This window comes from Rhipicephalus microplus, chromosome 7, assembly GCF_043290135.1.
Source record: "Rhipicephalus microplus isolate Deutch F79 chromosome 7, USDA_Rmic, whole genome shotgun sequence".
In the NCBI taxonomy this organism is placed as follows: domain Eukaryota; kingdom Metazoa; phylum Arthropoda; class Arachnida; order Ixodida; family Ixodidae; genus Rhipicephalus; species Rhipicephalus microplus.
This window is the reverse complement of record NC_134706.1, coordinates 128,169,155-128,190,546: the sequence shown is the minus strand read 5'-3', so window position 1 is coordinate 128,190,546 and position 21,392 is coordinate 128,169,155. Positions and strand designations below refer to the sequence as shown.

The 21,392-nt window shown below is 41.3% G+C and overlaps 4 non-coding genes across 4 annotated transcripts; all 4 read left to right on the top strand.

Moving 5' to 3' along the window:
- Nucleotides 1-6,956: 6,956 nt before the first annotated feature.
- On the top strand, nucleotides 6,957-7,029 carry TRNAM-CAU (transfer RNA methionine (anticodon CAU)). Its single transcript has one exon. It is a non-coding gene; the product is annotated as a tRNA-Met (tRNA).
- A 1,774-nt stretch (nucleotides 7,030-8,803) lies between these two features.
- Nucleotides 8,804-8,876, top strand: TRNAM-CAU (transfer RNA methionine (anticodon CAU)). Its single transcript has one exon. It is a non-coding gene; the product is annotated as a tRNA-Met (tRNA).
- Nucleotides 8,877-18,952: 10,076 nt separating this feature from the next.
- Nucleotides 18,953-19,025, top strand: TRNAM-CAU (transfer RNA methionine (anticodon CAU)). Its single transcript has one exon. It is a non-coding gene; the product is annotated as a tRNA-Met (tRNA).
- A 1,774-nt stretch (nucleotides 19,026-20,799) lies between these two features.
- TRNAM-CAU (transfer RNA methionine (anticodon CAU)) lies at nucleotides 20,800-20,872 on the top strand. The gene has a single exon. It is a non-coding gene; the product is annotated as a tRNA-Met (tRNA).
- The last annotated feature ends 520 nt before the right edge of the window (nucleotides 20,873-21,392 follow it).

The window sequence follows — 21,392 nt, the reverse complement described above, 5'->3', positions numbered from 1 at the left end:
TCACATATAAACCCCAAAAAGTAGATGGAGGGACGGCCGCTGTGATAGCTCAGTGGTTAGAGCATCGAAAGCGTTATTCGAAGGTCGTAGGTTCGATTCTTGCTCACAGCTGGTAATTTTTTCATCCACTTTTCTTTCTTCTTTTCTTCTTATTTACATTCCATTGGTTCTAATAACTTCTCCTGTACATTCCTTGGCATTACTGTCTGTTATATCTCAATATTATTGTGTTGAAACACGGAAATACGAGCCCTTAGGTATACACTTCTCTCCCTTATTTCATTGAACGAGGGTCTCGTACTGGCAGACTTGGTGTGTTTAGGTTGTATAAGAGGGACAATTATTTACCGCTCGCTCATAATAAGTTCACGTGCTACGTGACGCCAAACATGTAAATAAGAGTGTTTTCACACTCGTTGTTTGGCTTTAAATGGCACTGACTGTCACTCCTACTTCTAAATTCACATATAAACCCCAAAAAGTAGATGGAGAGACGGCCGCTGTGATAGCTCAGTGGTTAGAGCATCGAACGCGTTATTCGAAGGTCCTAGATTTGATTCTTGCTCACAGCTGGTAATTTTTTCATCCACTTTTCTTTCTTCTTTCTTCTTATTTACATTCCATTGGTTCTAATAACTTCCCCTGTACATTCCTTGGCAATACTGTCTGTTATATCTTATTATTATTGTGTTAAAACACGGAAATACGAGCCCTTAGGTATACACTTCTCTCCCTTATTTCATTGAACGAGGGTCTCGTACTGGCAGACTTGGTGTGTTTAGGTTGTATAAGAGGGACAATTAATCAGCTGCCCGCTCATAATAAGTTCACGTGCTACGTAACGCCAAACATGCGAATAAGAGTGTTTTCACACTCGTTGTTTGGCTTATAGATGGCGCTGACTGTCACTCCTACTTCTAAATTCACAAATTAATCCCAAAAAGTGGATGGAGGGACGGCCGCTGTGATTGCTCAGTGGTTAGAGCATCGAACGCGTTATTCGAAGGTCGTAGGTTCAATTCCTGCTGACAGCTGGTAATTTTTTCATCCGCTTTTCTTTCTTCTTTCTTCTTATTCACATTCCATTGGTTCTAATAACTTCCCCTGTACATTCTTTGGCATAACTGTCTGTTGTATCTCATTAATATTGTGTTAAAACACGGAAATTCGAGCCCTTAGGTATACACTTCTCTCCCTTATTTCATTGAACGAGGGTCTCGTACTGGCAGACTTGGTGTGTTTAGCTTGTATAAGAGGGACAATTAATCAGCTGCCCGCTCATGATAAGTTCACGTGCTACGTGACGCCAAACATGCGAATAAGAGTGTTTTCACACTCGTTGTTTGGCATATAGATGGCGCTGACTGTCACTCCTATTTCTAAATTCACATATAAACCCCAAAAAGTGGATGGAGGGACGACCGCTGTGATACCTCAGTGGTTAGAGCATCGAACGCGTTATTCGAAGGTCGTAGGTTCGATTCCTGCTCACAGCTGGTAATTTTTTCATCCACTTTTCTTTATTCTTTCTTCTTATTTACATTCCATTGGTTCTAATAACTTCCCCTGTACATTCCTTGGCATTACTGTCTGTTATATCTGATTAATATTGTGTTAAAACACGGAAATACGAGCCCTTAGGTATACACTTCTCTCCCTTATTTCATTGAACGAGGGTCTCGTACTGGCAGACTTGGTGTGTTTAGGTTGTATAAGAGGGACAATTAATCAGCTGCCCGCTCATAATAAGTTCACGTGCTACGTGACGCCAAACATGCGAATAAGAGTGTTTTCACACTCGTTGTTTGGCTTTTAGATGGCACTGACTGTCACTCCTACTTCTAAATTCACATATAAACCCCAAAAAGTAGATGGAGGGACGGCCGCTGTGATAGCTCAGTGGTTAGAGCATCGAACGCGTTATTCGAAGGTCGTAGGTTCGATTCTTGCTCACAGCTGGTAATTTTTTCATCCACTTTTCTTTCTTCTTTCTTTTTATTTACATTCCATTGGTTCTAATAACTTCTCCTGTACATTCCTTGGCATTACTGTCTGTTATATCTCAATATTATTGTGTTGAAACACGGAAATACGAGCCCTTAGGTATACACTTCTCTCTCTTATTTCATTGAACCAGGGTCTCGTAGTGGCAGACTTGGTGTGTTTAGGTTGTATAAGAGAGACAATTAATCAGCTGCCCGCTCATAATAGGTTCACGTGCTACGTGACGCCAAACATGCGGATAAGAGTGTTTTCACACTCGTTGTTTGGCTTATAGATGGCGCTGACTGTCACTTCTACTTCTAAATTCACATATAAACCCCAAAAAGTGGATGGAGGGACGGCCGCTGTGATTGCTCAGTGGTTAGAGCATCGAACGCGTTATTCGAAGGTCGTAGGTTCGATTCCTGCTCACAGCTGGTAATTTTTTCATCCACTTTTCTTTATTCTCTCTTATTATTTACATTCCATTGGTTCTAATAACTTCCCCTGTACATTCCTTGGCATTACTGTCTGTTATATCTCATTAATATTGTGTTAAAACACGGAAATACGAGCCCTTAGGTATACACTTCTCTCCCTTATTTCATTGAACGAGGGTCTTGTAGTGGCAGACTTGGTGTGTTTAGGTTGTATAAGAGAGACAATTAATCAGCTGCCCGCTCATAATAAGTTCACGTGCTACGTGACGCCAAACATGTAAATAAGAGTGTTTTCACACTCGTTCTTTGGCTTATAGATGGCGCTGACTGTCACTCCTACTTCTAAATTCACATATAAACCCCAAAAAGTGGATGGAGGGACGGCCGCTGTGATTGCTCAGTGGTTAGAGCATCGAACGCGTTATTCGAAGGTCGTAGGTTCGATTCCTGCTCACAGCTGGTAATTTTTTCATCCGCTTTTCTTTCTTCTTTCTTCTTATTTACAATCCATTGGTTCTAATAACTTCCCCTGTACATTCTTTGGCATTACTGTCTGTTATATCTCATTAATATTTTGTTAAAACACGGAAATACAAGCCCTTAGGTATACACTTCTCTGCCTTATTTCATTGAACGAGGGTCTCGTAGTGGCAGACTTGGTGTGTTTAGGTTGTATAAGAGAGACAATTAATCAGCTGCCCGCTCATAATAAGTTCACGTGCTACGTGACGCCAAACATGCGAATAAGAGTCTTTTCACACTCGTTGTTTGGCTTATAGATGGCGCTGACTGTCACTCCTACTTCTAAATTCACATATAAACCCTAAAAAGTGGATGGAGGGACGGTCGCTGTGATTGCTCAGTGGTTAGAGCATCGAACGCGTTATTCGAAGGTCGTAGGTTCGATTCCTGCTCACAGCTGGTAATTTTTTCATCCGCTTTTCTTTCTTCTTTCTTCTTATTTACATTCCATTGGTTCTAATAACTTCCCCTGTACATTCTTTGGCATTACTGTCTGTTATATCTCATTAATATTGTGTTAAAACACGGAAATACAAGCCCTTAGGTATACACTTCTCTGCCTTATTTCATTGAACGAGGGTCTCGTAGTGGCAGACTTGGTGTGTTTAGGTTGTATAAGAGAGACAATTAATCAGCTGCCCGCTCATAATAAGTTCACGTGACGCCAAACATGCGAATAAGAGTGTTTTCACACTCGTTGTTTGGCTTATAGATGGCGCTGACTGTCACTCCTACTTCTAAATTCACAAATTAATCCCAAAAAGTGGATGGAGGGACGGCCGCTGTGATTGCTCAGTGGTTAGAGCATCGAACGCGTTATTCGAAGGTCGTAGGTTCAATTCCTGCTGACAGAAGGTAATTTGTTCATCCGCTTTTCTTTCTTCTTTCTTCTTATTCACATTCCATTGGTTCTAATAACTTCCCCTGTACATTCTTTGGCATAACTGTCTGTTATATCTCATTAATATTGTGTTAAAACACGGAAATTCGAGCCCTTAGGTATACACTTCTCTCCCTTATTTCATTGAACGAGGGTCTCGTACTGGCAGACTTGGTGTGTTTAGCTTGTATAAGAGGGACAATTAATCAGCTGCCCGCTCATGATAAGTTCACGTGCTACGTGACGCCAAACATGCGAATAAGAGTGTTTTCACACTCGTTGTTTGGCCTATAGATGGCGCTGACTGTCACTCCTATTTCTAAATTCACATATAAACCCCAAAAAGTGGATGGAGGGACGACCGCTGTGATACCTCAGTGGTTAGAGCATCGAACGCGTTATTCGAAGGTCGTAGGTTCGATTCCTGCTCACAGCTGGTAATTTTTTCATCCACTTTTCTTTATTCTTTCTTCTTATTTACATTCCATTGGTTCTAATAACTTCCCCTGTACATTCCTTGGCATTACTGTCTGTTATATCTGATTAATATTGTGTTAAAACACGGAAATACGAGCCCTTAGGTATACACTTCTCTCCCTTATTTCATTGAACGAGGGTCTCGTACTGGCAGACTTGGTGTGTTTAGGTTGTATAAGAGGGACAATTAATCAGCTGCCCGCTCATAATAAGTTCACGTGCTACGTGACGCCAAACATGCGAATAAGAGTGTTTTCACACTCGTTGTTTGGCTTTTAGATGGCACTGACTGTCACTCCTACTTCTAAATTCACATATAAACCCCAAAAAGTAGATGGAGGGACGGCCGCTGTGATAGCTCAGTGGTTAGAGCATCGAACGCGTTATTCGAAGGTCGTAGGTTCGATTCTTGCTCACAGCTGGTAATTTTTTCATCCACTTTTCTTTCTTCTTTCTTTTTATTTACATTCCATTGGTTCTAATAACTTCTCCTGTACATTCCTTGGCATTACTGTCTGTTATATCTCAATATTATTGTGTTGAAACACGGAAATACGAGCCCTTAGGTATACACTTCTCTCCCTTATTTCATTGAACCAGGGTCTCGTAGTGGCAGACTTGGTGTGTTTAGGTTGTATAAGAGAGACAATTAATCAGCTGCCCGCTCATAATAGGGTCACGTGCTACGTGACGCCAAACATGCGGATAAGAGTGTTTTCACACTCGTTGTTTGGCTTATAGATGGCGCTGACTGTCACTCCTACTTCTAAATTCACATATAAACCCCAAAAAGTGGATGGAGGGATGGCCGCTGTGATTGCTCAGTGGTTAGAGCATCGAACGCGTTATTCGAAAGTCGTAGGTTCGATTCCTGCTCACAGCTGGTAATTTTTTCATTCACTTTTCTTTATTCTTTCTTCTTATTTACATTCCATTGGTTCTAATAACTTCCCCTGTACATTCCTTGGCATTACTGCCTGTTATATCTCATTAATATTGTGTTAAAACACGGAAATACGAGCCCTTAGGTATACACTTCTCTCCCTTATTTCATTGAACGAGGGTCTCGTACTGGCAGACTTGGTGTGTTTAGGTTGTATAAGAGGGACAATTATTTACCGCTCGCTCATAATAAGTTCACGTGCTACGTGACGCCAAACATGTAAATAAGAGTGTTTTCACACTCGTTGTTTGGCTTTAAATGGCACTGACTGTCACTCCTACTTCTAAATTCACATATAAACCCCAAAAAGTAGATGGAGGGACGGCCGCTGTGATAGCTCAGTGGTTAGAGCATCGAACGCGTTATTCGAAGGTCGTAGATTTGATTCTTGCTCACAGCTGGTAATTTTTTCATCCACTTTTCTTTCTTCTTTCTTCTTATTTACATTCCATTGGTTCTAATAACTTCCCCTGTACATTCCTTGGCATTACTGTCTGTTATATCTTATTATTATTGTGTTAAAACACGGAAATACGAGCCCTTAGGTATACACTTCTCTCCCTTATTTCATTGAACGAGGGTCTTGTAGTGGCAGACTTGGTGTGTTTAGGTTGTATAAGAGAGACAATTAATCAGCTGCCCGCTCATAATAAGTTCACGTGCTACGTGACGCCAAACATGCAAATAAGAGTGTTTTCACACTCGTTCTTTGGCTTATAGATGGCGCTGACTGTCACTCCTACTTCTAAATTCACATATAAACCCCAAAAAGTGGATGGAGGGACGGCCGCTGTGATTGCTCAGTGGTTAGAGCATCGAACGCGTTATTCGAAGGTCGTAGGTTCGATTCCTGCTCACAGCTGGTAATTTTTTCATCCGCTTTTCTTTCTTTGTTCTTCTTATTTACATTCCATTGGTTCTAATAACTTCCCCTGTACATTCTTTGGCATTACTGTCTGTTATATCTCATTATTATTGTGTTAAAACACGGAAATACGAGCCCTTAGGTATACACTTCTCGGCCTTATTTCATTGAACGAGGGTCTCGTAGTGGCAGACTTGGTGTGTTTAGGTTGTATAAGAGAGACAATTATTCAGCTGCCGCTCATAATAAGTTCACGTGCTACGTGACGCCAAACATGCGAATAAGAGTGTTTTCACACTCGTTGTTTGGCTTATAGATGGCGCTGACTGTCACTCCTACTTCTAAATTCACATATAAACCCCAAAAAGTGGATGGAGGGACGGCCGCTGTGATTGCTCAGTGGTTAGAGCATCGAACGCGTTATTCGAAGGTCGTTGGTTCGATTCCTGCTCACAGCTGGTAATTTTTTCATCCACTTTTCTTTATTCTTTCTTCTTATTTACATTCCATTGGTTCTAATAACTTCCCCTGTACATTCCTTGGCATTACTGTCTGTTATATCTCATTAATATTGTGTTAAAACACGGAAATACGAGCCCTTAGGTATACACTTCTCTCCCTTATTTCATTGAACGAGGGTCTCGTACTGGCAGACTTGGTGTGTTTAGGTTGTATAGGAGGGACAATTAATCAGCTGCCCGCTCATAATAGGTTCACGTGCTACGTGACGCCAAACATGCGAATAAGAGTGTTTTCACACTCGTTGTTGGCTTATAGATGGCGCTGACTGTCACTCCTACTTCTAAATTCACATATAAACCCCGAAAAGTGGATGGAGGGACGGCCGCTGTGATAGCTCAGTGGTTAGAGCATCGAACGCATTATTCGAAGGTCGTAGGTTCGATTCCTGCTCACAGCTGGTAATTTTTTCATCCACTTTTCTTTCTTCTTTCTTCTTATTTACATTTCATTGGTTCTAATAACTTCCCCTGTACATTCCTTGGCATTACTGTCTGTTATATCTAATTAATATTGTGTTAAAACACGGAAATACGAGCCCTTAGGTATACACTTCTCTCCCTTATTTCATGGAACGAAGGTCTTGTACTGGCAGACTTGGTGTGTTTAGGTTGTATAAGAGGGACAATTAATCAGCTGCCCGCTCATAATAAGTTCACGTGCTACGTGACGCCAAACATGCGAATAAGAGTGTTTTCACACTCGTTGTTTGGCTTATAGATGGCGCTGACTGTCACTCCTACTTCTAAATTCACATATAAACCCCAAAAAGTGGATGGAGGGACGGCCGCTGTGATTGCTCAGTGGTTAGAGCATCGAACGCGTTATTCGAAGGTCGTAGGTTCGATTCCTGCTCACAGCTGGTAATTTTCTCATCCACTTTTCTTTATTCTTTCTTCTTATTTACATTCCATTGGTTCTAATAACTTCCCCTGTACATTCCTTGGCATTACTGTCTGTTATATCTCATTAATATTGTGTTAAAACACGGAAATACGAGCCCTTAGGTATACACTTCTCTCCCTTATTTCATTGAACTAGGGTCTTGTAGTGGCAGACTTGGTGTGTTTAGGTTGTATAAGAGAGACAATTAATCAGCTGCCCGCTCATAATAGGTTCACGTGCTACGTGACGCCAAACATGCAAATAAGAGTGTTTTCACACTCGTTCTTTGGCTTATAGATGGCGCTGACTGTCACTCCTACTTCTAAATTCACATATAAACCACAAAAAGTGGATGGAGGGACGGCCGCTGTGATTGCTCAGTGGTTAGAGAGTCGAACGCGTTATTCGAAAGTCGTAGGTTCGATTCCTGCTCACAGCTGGTAATTTTTTCATCCGCTTTTCTTTCTTCTTTCTTCTTATTTACATTTCATTGGTTCTAATAACTTCCCCTGTACATTCTTTGGCATTACTGTCTGTTATATCTCATTAATATTGTGTTAAAACACGGAAATACAAGCCCTTAGGTATGCACTTCTCTCCCTTATTTCATTGAACGAGGGCCTTGTACTGGCAGACTTGGTGTGTTTAGGTTGTATAAGAGGGACAATTAATCAGCTGCCCGCTCATGATAAGTTCACGTGCTACGTGACGCCAAACATGGGAATAAGAGTGTTTTCACACTCGTTGTCTGGCTTATAGATGGCGCTGACTGTCACTCCTACTTCTAAATTCACATATAAACCCCAAAAAGTGGATGGAGGGACGGCCGCTGTGATTGCTCAGTGGTTAGAGCATCGAACGCGTTATTCGAAGGTCGTTGGTTCGATTCCTGCTCACAGCTGGTAATTTTTTCATCCACTTTTCTTTATTCTTTCTTCTTATTTACATTCCATTGGTTCTAATAACTTCCCCTGTACATTCCTTGGCATTACTGTCTGTTATATCTCATTAATATTGTGTTAAAACACGGAAATACGAGCCCTTAGGTATACACTTCTCTCCCTTATTTCATTGAACGAGGGTCTCGTACTGGCAGACTTGGTGTGTTTAGGTTGTATAGGAGGGACAATTAATCAGCTGCCCGCTCATAATAGGTTCACGTGCTACGTGACGCCAAACATGCGAATAAGAGTGTTTTCACACTCGTTGTTGGCTTATAGATGGCGCTGACTGTCACTCCTACTTCTAAATTCACATATAAACCCCGAAAAGTGGATGGAGGGACGGCCGCTGTGATAGCTCAGTGGTTAGAGCATCGAACGCATTATTCGAAGGTCGTAGGTTCGATTCCTGCTCACAGCTGGTAATTTTTTCATCCACTTTTCTTTCTTCTTTCTTCTTATTTACATTTCATTGGTTCTAATAACTTCCCCTGTACATTCCTTGGCATTACTGTCTGTTATATCTAATTAATATTGTGTTAAAACACGGAAATACGAGCCCTTAGGTATACACTTCTCTCCCTTATTTCATGGAACGAAGGTCTTGTACTGGCAGACTTGGTGTGTTTAGGTTGTATAAGAGGGACAATTAATCAGCTGCCCGCTCATAATAAGTTCACGTGCTACGTGACGCCAAACATGCGAATAAGAGTGTTTTCACACTCGTTGTTTGGCTTATAGATGGCGCTGACTGTCACTCCTACTTCTAAATTCACATATAAACCCCAAAAAGTGGATGGAGGGACGGCCGCTGTGATTGCTCAGTGGTTAGAGCATCGAACGCGTTATTCGAAGGTCGTAGGTTCGATTCCTGCTCACAGCTGGTAATTTTCTCATCCACTTTTCTTTATTCTTTCTTCTTATTTACATTCCATTGGTTCTAATAACTTCCCCTGTACATTCCTTGGCATTACTGTCTGTTATATCTCATTAATATTGTGTTAAAACACGGAAATACGAGCCCTTAGGTATACACTTCTCTCCCTTATTTCATTGAACTAGGGTCTTGTAGTGGCAGACTTGGTGTGTTTAGGTTGTATAAGAGAGACAATTAATCAGCTGCCCGCTCATAATAGGTTCACGTGCTACGTGACGCCAAACATGCAAATAAGAGTGTTTTCACACTCGTTCTTTGGCTTATAGATGGCGCTGACTGTCACTCCTACTTCTAAATTCACATATAAACCACAAAAAGTGGATGGAGGGACGGCCGCTGTGATTGCTCAGTGGTTAGAGAGTCGAACGCGTTATTCGAAAGTCGTAGGTTCGATTCCTGCTCACAGCTGGTAATTTTTTCATCCGCTTTTCTTTCTTCTTTCTTCTTATTTACATTTCATTGGTTCTAATAACTTCCCCTGTACATTCTTTGGCATTACTGTCTGTTATATCTCATTAATATTGTGTTAAAACACGGAAATACAAGCCCTTAGGTATGCACTTCTCTCCCTTATTTCATTGAACGAGGGCCTTGTACTGGCAGACTTGGTGTGTTTAGGTTGTATAAGAGGGACAATTAATCAGCTGCCCGCTCATGATAAGTTCACGTGCTACGTGACGCCAAACATGCGAATAAGAGTGTTTTCACACTCGTTGTTTGGCTTATAGATGGCGCTGACTGTCACTCCTACTTCTAAATTCACAAATTAATCCCAAAAAGTGGATGGAGGGACGGCCGCTGTGATTGCTCAGTGGTTAGAGCATCGAACGCGTTATTCGAAGGTCGTAGGTTCAATTCCTGCTGACAGCTGGTAATTTTTTCATCCGCTTTTCTTTCTTCTTTCTTCTTATTCACATTCCATTGGTTCTAATAACTTCCCCTGTACATTCTTTGGCATAACTGTCTGTTATATCTCATTAATATTGTGTTAAAACACGGAAATTCGAGCCCTTAGGTATACACTTCTCTCCCTTATTTCATTGAACGAGGGTCTCGTACTGGCAGACTTGGTGTGTTTAGCTTGTATAAGAGGGACAATTAATCAGCTGCCCGCTCATGATAAGTTCACGTGCTACGTGACGCCAAACATGCGAATAAGAGTGTTTTCACACTCGTTGTTTGGCCTATAGATGGCGCTGACTGTCACTCCTATTTCTAAATTCACATATAAACCCCAAAAAGTGGATGGAGGGACGACCGCTGTGATACCTCAGTGGTTAGAGCATCGAACGCGTTATTCGAAGGTCGTAGGTTCGATTCCTGCTCACAGCTGGTAATTTTTTCATCCACTTTTCTTTATTCTTTCTTCTTATTTACATTCCATTGGTTCTAATAACTTCCCCTGTACATTCCTTGGCATTACTATCTGTTATATCTGATTAATATTGTGTTAAAACACGGAAATACGAGCCCTTAGGTATACACTTCTCTCCCTTATTTCATTGAACGAGGGTCTCGTACTGGCAGACTTGGTGTGTTTAGGTTGTATAAGAGGGACAATTAATCAGCTGCCCGCTCATAATAAGTTCACGTGCTACGTGACGCCAAACATGCGAATAAGAGTGTTTTCACACTCGTTGTTTGGCTTTTAGATGGCACTGACTGTCACTCCTACTTCTAAATTCACATATAAACCCCAAAAAGTAGATGGAGGGACGGCCGCTGTGATAGCTCAGTGGTTAGAGCATCGAAAGCGTTATTCGAAGGTCGTAGGTTCGATTCTTGCTCACAGCTGGTAATTTTTTCATCCACTTTTCTTTCTTCTTTCTTCTTATTTACATTCCATTGGTTCTAATAACTTCTCCTGTACATTCCTTGGCATTACTGTCTGTTATATCTCAATATTATTGTGTTGAAACACGGAAATACGAGCCCTTAGGTATACACTTCTCTCCCTTATTTCATTGAACCAGGGTCTCGTAGTGGCAGACTTGGTGTGTTTAGGTTGTATAAGAGAGACAATTAATCAGCTGCCCGCTCATAATAGGTTCACGTGCTACGTGACGCCAAACATGCGGATAAGAGTGTTTTCACACTCGTTGTTTGGCTTATAGATGGCGCTGACTGTCACTCCTACTTCTAAATTCACATATAAACCCCAAAAAGTGGATGGAGGGACGGCCGCTGTGATTGCTCAGTGGTTAGAGCATCGAACGCGTTATTCAAAGGTCGTAGGTTCGATTCCTGCTCACAGCTGGTAATTTTTTCATCCACTTTTCTTTATTCTTTCTTCTTATTTACATTAGATTGGTTCTAATAACTTCCCCTGTACATTCCTTGGCATTACTGCCTGTTATATCTCATTAATATTGTGTTAAAACACGGAAATACGAGCCCTTAGGTATACACTTCTCTCCCTTATTTCATTGAACGAGGGTCTCGTACTGGCAGACTTGGTGTGTTTAGGTTGTATAAGAGGGACAATTACTTACCGCTCGCTCATAATAAGTTCGCGTGCTACGTGACGCCAAACATGTAAATAAGAGTGTTTTCACACTCGTTGTTTGGCTTTAAATGGCACTGACTGTCACTCCTACTTCTAAATTCACATATAAACCCCAAAAAGTAGATGGAGGGACGGCCGCTGTGATAGCTCAGTGGTTAGAGCATCGAAAGCGTTATTCGAAGGTCGTAGGTTCGATTCTTGCTCACAGCTGGTAATTTTTTCATCCACTTTTCTTTCTTCTTTCTTCTTATTTACATTCCATTGGTTCTAATAACTTCTCCTGTACATTCCTTGGCATTACTGTCTGTTATATCTCAATATTATTGTGTTGAAACACGGAAATACGAGCCCTTAGGTATACACTTCTCTCCCTTATTTCATTGAACGAGGGTCTCGTACTGGCAGACTTGGTGTGTTTAGGTTGTATAAGAGGGACAATTATTTACCGCTCGCTCATAATAAGTTCACGTGCTACGTGACGCCAAACATGTAAATAAGAGTGTTTTCACACTCGTTGTTTGGCTTTAAATGGCACTGACTGTCACTCCTACTTCTAAATTCACATATAAACCCCAAAAAGTAGATGGAGAGACGGCCGCTGTGATAGCTCAGTGGTTAGAGCATCGAACGCGTTATTCGAAGGTCCTAGATTTGATTCTTGCTCACAGCTGGTAATTTTTTCATCCACTTTTCTTTCTTCTTTCTTCTTATTTACATTCCATTGGTTCTAATAACTTCCCCTGTACATTCCTTGGCAATACTGTCTGTTATATCTTATTATTATTGTGTTAAAACACGGAAATACGAGCCCTTAGGTATACACTTCTCTCCCTTATTTCATTGAACGAGGGTCTCGTACTGGCAGACTTGGTGTGTTTAGGTTGTATAAGAGGGACAATTAATCAGCTGCCCGCTCATAATAAGTTCACGTGCTACGTAACGCCAAACATGCGAATAAGAGTGTTTTCACACTCGTTGTTTGGCTTATAGATGGCGCTGACTGTCACTCCTACTTCTAAATTCACAAATTAATCCCAAAAAGTGGATGGAGGGACGGCCGCTGTGATTGCTCAGTGGTTAGAGCATCGAACGCGTTATTCGAAGGTCGTAGGTTCAATTCCTGCTGACAGCTGGTAATTTTTTCATCCGCTTTTCTTTCTTCTTTCTTCTTATTCACATTCCATTGGTTCTAATAACTTCCCCTGTACATTCTTTGGCATAACTGTCTGTTGTATCTCATTAATATTGTGTTAAAACACGGAAATTCGAGCCCTTAGGTATACACTTCTCTCCCTTATTTCATTGAACGAGGGTCTCGTACTGGCAGACTTGGTGTGTTTAGCTTGTATAAGAGGGACAATTAATCAGCTGCCCGCTCATGATAAGTTCACGTGCTACGTGACGCCAAACATGCGAATAAGAGTGTTTTCACACTCGTTGTTTGGCATATAGATGGCGCTGACTGTCACTCCTATTTCTAAATTCACATATAAACCCCAAAAAGTGGATGGAGGGACGACCGCTGTGATACCTCAGTGGTTAGAGCATCGAACGCGTTATTCGAAGGTCGTAGGTTCGATTCCTGCTCACAGCTGGTAATTTTTTCATCCACTTTTCTTTATTCTTTCTTCTTATTTACATTCCATTGGTTCTAATAACTTCCCCTGTACATTCCTTGGCATTACTGTCTGTTATATCTGATTAATATTGTGTTAAAACACGGAAATACGAGCCCTTAGGTATACACTTCTCTCCCTTATTTCATTGAACGAGGGTCTCGTACTGGCAGACTTGGTGTGTTTAGGTTGTATAAGAGGGACAATTAATCAGCTGCCCGCTCATAATAAGTTCACGTGCTACGTGACGCCAAACATGCGAATAAGAGTGTTTTCACACTCGTTGTTTGGCTTTTAGATGGCACTGACTGTCACTCCTACTTCTAAATTCACATATAAACCCCAAAAAGTAGATGGAGGGACGGCCGCTGTGATAGCTCAGTGGTTAGAGCATCGAACGCGTTATTCGAAGGTCGTAGGTTCGATTCTTGCTCACAGCTGGTAATTTTTTCATCCACTTTTCTTTCTTCTTTCTTTTTATTTACATTCCATTGGTTCTAATAACTTCTCCTGTACATTCCTTGGCATTACTGTCTGTTATATCTCAATATTATTGTGTTGAAACACGGAAATACGAGCCCTTAGGTATACACTTCTCTCTCTTATTTCATTGAACCAGGGTCTCGTAGTGGCAGACTTGGTGTGTTTAGGTTGTATAAGAGAGACAATTAATCAGCTGCCCGCTCATAATAGGTTCACGTGCTACGTGACGCCAAACATGCGGATAAGAGTGTTTTCACACTCGTTGTTTGGCTTATAGATGGCGCTGACTGTCACTTCTACTTCTAAATTCACATATAAACCCCAAAAAGTGGATGGAGGGACGGCCGCTGTGATTGCTCAGTGGTTAGAGCATCGAACGCGTTATTCGAAGGTCGTAGGTTCGATTCCTGCTCACAGCTGGTAATTTTTTCATCCACTTTTCTTTATTCTCTCTTATTATTTACATTCCATTGGTTCTAATAACTTCCCCTGTACATTCCTTGGCATTACTGTCTGTTATATCTCATTAATATTGTGTTAAAACACGGAAATACGAGCCCTTAGGTATACACTTCTCTCCCTTATTTCATTGAACGAGGGTCTTGTAGTGGCAGACTTGGTGTGTTTAGGTTGTATAAGAGAGACAATTAATCAGCTGCCCGCTCATAATAAGTTCACGTGCTACGTGACGCCAAACATGTAAATAAGAGTGTTTTCACACTCGTTCTTTGGCTTATAGATGGCGCTGACTGTCACTCCTACTTCTAAATTCACATATAAACCCCAAAAAGTGGATGGAGGGACGGCCGCTGTGATTGCTCAGTGGTTAGAGCATCGAACGCGTTATTCGAAGGTCGTAGGTTCGATTCCTGCTCACAGCTGGTAATTTTTTCATCCGCTTTTCTTTCTTCTTTCTTCTTATTTACAATCCATTGGTTCTAATAACTTCCCCTGTACATTCTTTGGCATTACTGTCTGTTATATCTCATTAATATTTTGTTAAAACACGGAAATACAAGCCCTTAGGTATACACTTCTCTGCCTTATTTCATTGAACGAGGGTCTCGTAGTGGCAGACTTGGTGTGTTTAGGTTGTATAAGAGAGACAATTAATCAGCTGCCCGCTCATAATAAGTTCACGTGCTACGTGACGCCAAACATGCGAATAAGAGTCTTTTCACACTCGTTGTTTGGCTTATAGATGGCGCTGACTGTCACTCCTACTTCTAAATTCACATATAAACCCTAAAAAGTGGATGGAGGGACGGTCGCCGTGATTGCTCAGTGGTTAGAGCATCGAACGCGTTATTCGAAGGTCGTAGGTTCGATTCCTGCTCACAGCTGGTAATTTTTTCATCCGCTTTTCTTTCTTCTTTCTTCTTATTTACATTCCATTGGTTCTAATAACTTCCCCTGTACATTCTTTGGCATTACTGTCTGTTATATCTCATTAATATTGTGTTAAAACACGGAAATACAAGCCCTTAGGTATACACTTCTCTGCCTTATTTCATTGAACGAGGGTCTCGTAGTGGCAGACTTGGTGTGTTTAGGTTGTATAAGAGAGACAATTAATCAGCTGCCCGCTCATAATAAGTTCACGTGACGCCAAACATGCGAATAAGAGTGTTTTCACACTCGTTGTTTGGCTTATAGATGGCGCTGACTGTCACTCCTACTTCTAAATTCACAAATTAATCCCAAAAAGTGGATGGAGGGACGGCCGCTGTGATTGCTCAGTGGTTAGAGCATCGAACGCGTTATTCGAAGGTCGTAGGTTCAATTCCTGCTGACAGAAGGTAATTTGTTCATCCGCTTTTCTTTCTTCTTTCTTCTTATTCACATTCCATTGGTTCTAATAACTTCCCCTGTACATTCTTTGGCATAACTGTCTGTTATATCTCATTAATATTGTGTTAAAACACGGAAATTCGAGCCCTTAGGTATACACTTCTCTCCCTTATTTCATTGAACGAGGGTCTCGTACTGGCAGACTTGGTGTGTTTAGCTTGTATAAGAGGGACAATTAATCAGCTGCCCGCTCATGATAAGTTCACGTGCTACGTGACGCCAAACATGCGAATAAGAGTGTTTTCACACTCGTTGTTTGGCCTATAGATGGCGCTGACTGTCACTCCTATTTCTAAATTCACATATAAACCCCAAAAAGTGGATGGAGGGACGACCGCTGTGATACCTCAGTGGTTAGAGCATCGAACGCGTTATTCGAAGGTCGTAGGTTCGATTCCTGCTCACAGCTGGTAATTTTTTCATCCACTTTTCTTTATTCTTTCTTCTTATTTACATTCCATTGGTTCTAATAACTTCCCCTGTACATTCCTTGGCATTACTGTCTGTTATATCTGATTAATATTGTGTTAAAACACGGAAATACGAGCCCTTAGGTATACACTTCTCTCCCTTATTTCATTGAACGAGGGTCTCGTACTGGCAGACTTGGTGTGTTTAGGTTGTATAAGAGGGACAATTAATCAGCTGCCCGCTCATAATAAGTTCACGTGCTACGTGACGCCAAACATGCGAATAAGAGTGTTTTCACACTCGTTGTTTGGCTTTTAGATGGCACTGACTGTCACTCCTACTTCTAAATTCACATATAAACCCCAAAAAGTAGATGGAGGGACGGCCGCTGTGATAGCTCAGTGGTTAGAGCATCGAACGCGTTATTCGAAGGTCGTAGGTTCGATTCTTGCTCACAGCTGGTAATTTTTTCATCCACTTTTCTTTCTTCTTTCTTTTTATTTACATTCCATTGGTTCTAATAACTTCTCCTGTACATTCCTTGGCATTACTGTCTGTTATATCTCAATATTATTGTGTTGAAACACGGAAATACGAGCCCTTAGGTATACACTTCTCTCCCTTATTTCATTGAACCAGGGTCTCGTAGTGGCAGACTTGGTGTGTTTAGGTTGTATAAGAGAGACAATTAATCAGCTGCCCGCTCATAATAGGGTCACGTGCTACGTGACGCCAAACATGCGGATAAGAGTGTTTTCACACTCGTTGTTTGGCTTATAGATGGCGCTGACTGTCACTCCTACTTCTAAATTCACATATAAACCCCAAAAAGTGGATGGAGGGATGGCCGCTGTGATTGCTCAGTGGTTAGAGCATCGAACGCGTTATTCGAAAGTCGTAGGTTCGATTCCTGCTCACAGCTGGTAATTTTTTCATTCACTTTTCTTTATTCTTTCTTCTTATTTACATTCCATTGGTTCTAATAACTTCCCCTGTACATTCCTTGGCATTACTGCCTGTTATATCTCATTAATATTGTGTTAAAACACGGAAATACGAGCCCTTAGGTATACACTTCTCTCCCTTATTTCATTGAACGAGGGTCTCGTACTGGCAGACTTGGTGTGTTTAGGTTGTATAAGAGGGACAATTATTTACCGCTCGCTCATAATAAGTTCACGTGCTACGTGACGCCAAACATGTAAATAAGAGTGTTTTCACACTCGTTGTTTGGCTTTAAATGGCACTGACTGTCACTCCTACTTCTAAATTCACATATAAACCCCAAAAAGTAGATGGAGGGACGGCCGCTGTGATAGCTCAGTGGTTAGAGCATCGAACGCGTTATTCGAAGGTCGTAGATTTGATTCTTGCTCACAGCTGGTAATTTTTTCATCCACTTTTCTTTCTTCTTTCTTCTTATTTACATTCCATTGGTTCTAATAACTTCCCCTGTACATTCCTTGGCATTACTGTCTGTTATATCTTATTATTATTGTGTTAAAACACGGAAATACGAGCCCTTAGGTATACACTTCTCTCCCTTATTTCATTGAACGAGGGTCTTGTAGTGGCAGACTTGGTGTGTTTAGGTTGTATAAGAGAGACAATTAATCAGCTGCCCGCTCATAATAAGTTCACGTGCTACGTGACGCCAAACATGCAAATAAGAGTGTTTTCACACTCGTTCTTTGGCTTATAGATGGCGCTGACTGTCACTCCTACTTCTAAATTCACATATAAACCCCAAAAAGTGGATGGAGGGACGGCCGCTGTGATTGCTCAGTGGTTAGAGCATCGAACGCGTTATTCGAAGGTCGTAGGTTCGATTCCTGCTCACAGCTGGTAATTTTTTCATCCGCTTTTCTTTCTTTGTTCTTCTTATTTACATTCCATTGGTTCTAATAACTTCCCCTGTACATTCTTTGGCATTACTGTCTGTTATATCTCATTATTATTGTGTTAAAACACGGAAATACGAGCCCTTAGGTATACACTTCTCGGCCTTATTTCATTGAACGAGGGTCTCGTAGTGGCAGACTTGGTGTGTTTAGGTTGTATAAGAGAGACAATTATTCAGCTGCCGCTCATAATAAGTTCACGTGCTACGTGACGCCAAACATGCGAATAAGAGTGTTTTCACACTCGTTGTTTGGCTTATAGATGGCGCTGACTGTCACTCCTACTTCTAAATTCACATATAAACCCCAAAAAGTGGATGGAGGGACGGCCGCTGTGATTGCTCAGTGGTTAGAGCATCGAACGCGTTATTCGAAGGTCGTTGGTTCGATTCCTGCTCACAGCTGGTAATTTTTTCATCCACTTTTCTTTATTCTTTCTTCTTATTTACATTCCATTGGTTCTAATAACTTCCCCTGTACATTCCTTGGCATTACTGTCTGTTATATCTCATTAATATTGTGTTAAAACACGGAAATACGAGCCCTTAGGTATACACTTCTCTCCCTTATTTCATTGAACGAGGGTCTCGTACTGGCAGACTTGGTGTGTTTAGGTTGTATAGGAGGGACAATTAATCAGCTGCCCGCTCATAATAGGTTCACGTGCTACGTGACGCCAAACATGCGAATAAGAGTGTTTTCACACTCGTTGTTGGCTTATAGATGGCGCTGACTGTCACTCCTACTTCTAAATTCACATATAAACCCCGAAAAGTGGATGGAGGGACGGCCGCTGTGATAGCTCAGTGGTTAGAGCATCGAACGCATTATTCGAAGGTCGTAGGTTCGATTCCTGCTCACAGCTGGTAATTTTTTCATCCACTTTTCTTTCTTCTTTCTTCTTATTTACATTTCATTGGTTCTAATAACTTCCCCTGTACATTCCTTGGCATTACTGTCTGTTATATCTAATTAATATTGTGTTAAAACACGGAAATACGAGCCCTTAGGTATACACTTCTCTCCCTTATTTCATGGAACGAAGGTCTTGTACTGGCAGACTTGGTGTGTTTAGGTTGTATAAGAGGGACAATTAATCAGCTGCCCGCTCATAATAAGTTCACGTGCTACGTGACGCCAAACATGCGAATAAGAGTGTTTTCACACTCGTTGTTTGGCTTATAGATGGCGCTGACTGTCACTCCTACTTCTAAATTCACATATAAACCCCAAAAAGTGGATGGAGGGACGGCCGCTGTGATTGCTCAGTGGTTAGAGCATCGAACGCGTTATTCGAAGGTCGTAGGTTCGATTCCTGCTCACAGCTGGTAATTTTCTCATCCACTTTTCTTTATTCTTTCTTCTTATTTACATTCCATTGGTTCTAATAACTTCCCCTGTACATTCCTTGGCATTACTGTCTGTTATATCTCATTAATATTGTGTTAAAACACGGAAATACGAGCCCTTAGGTATACACTTCTCTCCCTTATTTCATTGAACTAGGGTCTTGTAGTGGCAGACTTGGTGTGTTTAGGTTGTATAAGAGAGACAATTAATCAGCTGCCCGCTCATAATAGGTTCACGTGCTACGTGACGCCAAACATGCAAATAAGAGTGTTTTCACACTCGTTCTTTGGCTTATAGATGGCGCTGACTGTCACTCCTACTTCTAAATTCACATATAAACCACAAAAAGTGGATGGAGGGACGGCCGCTGTGATTGCTCAGTGGTTAGAGAGTCGAACGCGTTATTCGAAAGTCGTAGGTTCGATTCCTGCTCACAGCTGGTAATTTTTTCATCCGCTTTTCTTTCTTCTTTCTTCTTATTTACATTTCATTGGTTCTAATAACTTCCCCTGTACATTCTTTGGCATTACTGTCTGTTATATCTCATTAATATTGTGTTAAAACACGGAAATACAAGCCCTTAGGTATGCACTTCTCTCCCTTATTTCATTGAACGAGGGCCTTGTACTGGCAGACTTGGTGTGTTTAGGTTGTATAAGAGGGACAATTAATCAGCTGCCCGCTCATGATAAGTTCACGTGCTACGTGACGCCAAACATGGGAATAAGAGTGTTTTCACACTCGTTGTCTGGCTTATAGATGGCGCTGACTGTCACTCCTACTTCTAAATTCACATATAAACCCCAAAAAGTGGATGGAGGGACGGCCGCTGTGATTGCTCAGTGGTTAGAGCATCGAACGCGTTATTCGAAGGTCGTTGGTTCGATTCCTGCTCACAGCTGGTAATTTTTTCATCCACTTTTCTTTATTCTTTCTTCTTATTTACATTCCATTGGTTCTAATAACTTCCCCTGTACATTCCTTGGCATTACTGTCTGTTATATCTCATTAATATTGTGTTAAAACACGGAAATACGAGCCCTTAGGTATACACTTCTCTCCCTTATTTCATTGAACGAGGGTCTCGTACTGGCAGACTTGGTGTGTTTAGGTTGTATAGGAGGGACAATTAATCAGCTGCCCGCTCATAATAGGTTCACGTGCTACGTGACGCCAAACATGCGAATAAGAGTGTTTTCACACTCGTTGTTGGCTTATAGATGGCGCTGACTGTCACTCCTACTTCTAAATTCACATATAAACCCCGAAAAGTGGATGGAGGGACGGCCGCTGTGATAGCTCAGTGGTTAGAGCATCGAACGCATTATTCGAAGGTCGTAGGTTCGATTCCTGCTCACAGCTGGTAATTTTTTCATCCACTTTTCTTTCTTCTTTCTTCTTATTTACATTTCATTGGTTCTAATAACTTCCCCTGTACATTCCTTGGCATTACTGTCTGTTATATCTAATTAATATTGTGTTAAAACACGGAAATACGAGCCCTTAGGTATACACTTCTCTCCCTTATTTCATGGAACGAAGGTCTTGTACTGGCAGACTTGGTGTGTTTAGGTTGTATAAGAGGGACAATTAATCAGCTGCCCGCTCATAATAAGTTCACGTGCTACGTGACGCCAAACATGCGAATAAGAGTGTTTTCACACTCGTTGTTTGGCTTATAGATGGCGCTGACTGTCACTCCTACTTCTAAATTCACATATAAACCCCAAAAAGTGGATGGAGGGACGGCCGCTGTGATTGCTCAGTGGTTAGAGCATCGAACGCGTTATTCGAAGGTCGTAGGTTCGATTCCTGCTCACAGCTGGTAATTTTCTCATCCACTTTTCTTTATTCTTTCTTCTTATTTACATTCCATTGGTTC